Below are 3,308 nucleotides of genomic sequence, written 5' to 3' on the forward strand. Positions count from 1 at the left end.
AATCCTAGTAAGGAAATATTCTCGGAATTGGACGAAATCAAAGCCCAGGGGCCTATTTTCTCACGAAGCTTCCAGAAGTCCGAAGGAGAGACGAAGAGGGGCCACGGAGGGGCCACACTATAGGGCGGCGCGGCCCCCCCCCTTGGCCGCGCCGGCCTGTAGTGTGGGGCCCCCGTGCCGCCTCTTGACCTGCCCTTCCGCCTATAAAAAGTCTCCGTGACGAAACCCCCAGTACCGAGAGCCACGATACGGAAAACCTTCCAGAGACGCCGCCGCCGATCGCATCTCGGGGGATCCAGGAGATCGCCTCCAGCACCCTGCCGGAGAGGGGAATCATCTCCCGGAGGACTCTACGCCGCCATGGTCGCCTCCGGTGTGATGTGTGAGTAGTCTACCCCTGGACTATGGGTCCATAGCAGTAGCTAGATGGTTGTCTTCTCCCCATTGTGCTATCATTGTCGGATCTTGTGAGCTGCCTAACATGATCAAGATCATCTATCTGTAATTCTATATGTTGCGTTTGTTGGGATCCGATGAATAGAGAATACTTGTTATGTTGATTATCAAAGTTATGCTATGTGTTGTTTATGATCTTGCATGCTCTCCGTTACTAGTAGATGCTCTGGCCAAGTAGATGCTTGTAACTCCAAGAGGGAGTACTTATGCTCGATAGTGGGTTCATGCCTGCATTGACACAGGACGATGACGAGAAAGTTCTAAGGTTGTGTTGTGCTGTTGCCACTAGGGATAAAACATTGATGCTATGTCTAAGGATGTAGTTGTTGATTACATTACGCACCATACTTAATGCAATTGTCTGTTGCTTTGCAACTTAATACTGGAAGGGGTTCGGATGATAACCTGAAGGTGGACTTTTTAGGCATAGATGCAGTTGGATGACGGTCTATGTACTTTGTCGTAATGCCCAATTAAATCTCACTATACTCATCATGATATGTATGTGCATGGTCATGCTCTCTTTATTTGTCAATTGCCCAACTGTAATTTGTTCACCCAACATGCTGTTCGTCTTATGGGAGAGACACCTCTAGTGAACTGTGGACCCCGGTCCAATTCTCTTTACTGAAATACAATCTACTGCAATACTTTGTTTCTTGTTTCTGCAAACAATCATCTTCCACACAATACGGTTAATCCTTTGTTACAGCAAGCCGGTGAGATTGACAACCTCACTGTTTCGTTGGGGCAAAGTACTTTGGTTGTGTTGTGCAGGTTCCATGTTGGCGCCGGAATCCCTGGTGTTGCGCCGCACTACATCCCGCCGCCATCAACCTTCAACGTGCTTCTTGGCTCCTCCTGGTTCGATAAACCTTGGTTTCTTTCTGAGGGAAAACTTGCTGCTGTGCGCATTATACCTTCCTCTTGGGGTTGCCCAACGAACGTGTGAAATACACGCCATCAACAGCTTCTCAAGTTTGCATAGGATCACAACAATTTCAACCTTCAATCGCTTCAGCACATTAACTTTCAGGGTTTTGGCACACAGCTCCCTAAAAAATCTTCCTAGCTCTGCAATAGCCACATACATTTCCTTAGATGCAATTCCCTTGAGCCCAGCCGGCAACACTCGCTGCAGAAGTATGTGGCAATCATGCGTCTTCATACCGGTAACCTTACAACCATCAATATTCACACATCTTCCCCAGTTTGCGCAATAACCATCTGGGAATCTAGTGTTTGCCAAATACCTACACAAATGTCTCTTCTGTTCCTTCGAAAGCGTCCACGGTGCAGGGGGCTTCGCATAAGTTACTGCTGCATCATCATCATCCTTCACAATTTTCTTCAACCAATACTTCTCCCAGATTTTGAATTTCTTCAAATCAATTCTAGCACTAACAGTGTCCTTATTCCTGCCCTCAAGTTCAAGTAGTGTACCAACAATATTGTCACATATGTTCTTCTCAATATGCATCACATCTAAGTTGTGAGCTAACTTAAGTTCTGGCCAGTACGGTAGATGATGTAAGCTGACTTTCAGGTGCCATGTTGGTTCACCGGGTACAGTTGCACGCTTCCGCTTTCTACTAATTATTGGATTTTTCCCATGTTCAAAATCCTTAACCCTTTCTACCTTCTCAGCTACCTCTTTGGGTGTGTACTTCCTTGGTGGATCTCTAGTCTCAGTTTTACCATTGAAAAGTCTGCTTCTCCTGTATGGGTGACTTTTATCAAGAAAACGCCGATGCCCAATATATCCAATTTTGTTTTTCAAAGATTCATAGCAAGGATTCTCATCGCAATGCACACATGCATGAAATCCTCTTGTGCTTCGGCCTGACATAGTGGCATATCCAGGATAATCATGAATAGACCAAAGAAACGCAGCATGCAATGGGAAATATTCCTCTGTGCATGCATCAAATGTCTGCACACCACTCCATAGCTGCATCATATCTTTTATCAGTGGCTGCATAAATACATGAAAATCTTTCCCTGGGGAATACTTTCCGGGGATTAGCAATGCCATCATGTAATTCGATTGATCCATGCACATCCATGGTGGGAAGTTGTAAGGAATGACAAAAACAGGCCACATACTGTAAGGATTACTCATACTTCCAAAGGACCAAGCCGTCTGTGGCAAAACCTAGTCTTATGTTACGAGGATCTTTAGCAAACCAATGAAACTTGGCATCAAAGTGCTTCCATGCCTCACCATCAGCAGGGTGCCTCAGTACATTGGGCTCATCAACCCTCTTCTCTTTGTGCCATCTAGTATGTGTCGACATTTCCTTTTTAACAAATAGTCTCTGCAACCTTTTAATTATAGGAAAGTACCTTAACACCTTAACACCTATATCTTGATAATCCACAAACATGGCAGTGCGTATTGTCCTTGTGATCTCCCCAAAATAAAGAACAATCAAACTTGCATACATGAATTGTCTCATAACCAAGCCCAACATCAGAAAGAACACTCTTAGCATCAGCATATGATTTGGGAAAGTCCACACGTGGCAAAGCTGTACGTAAAAGGTGAAGTAAGAGATCAAATCCTCTGTTTGTTATCCGGCTGTATGATTTGACATGAAGGAGCTTAATAATGAACGACAACCTAGTGAAAGTGGTGCATCCCTCATGAAGTTCTTTTTTGGCTGACTCAATTAGATTAGCATAAATATTTGGCAGGTTAGGACCTTTATTTCCAGACTTCTGCAGTTCATCGATCATACTAGACGAATAATCAACATAACAATCACCACTGTCTTCGTCTTCATCATTGTCACTATCATACGCACCATCATCGTTTCTATCCCGCCCTTCGTCATCACTAAAACCTTCCC

The sequence above is a fragment of the Lolium perenne genome, chromosome 3 (genome assembly GCF_019359855.2).
Source record: "Lolium perenne isolate Kyuss_39 chromosome 3, Kyuss_2.0, whole genome shotgun sequence".
NCBI lineage: Eukaryota > Viridiplantae > Streptophyta > Magnoliopsida > Poales > Poaceae > Lolium > Lolium perenne.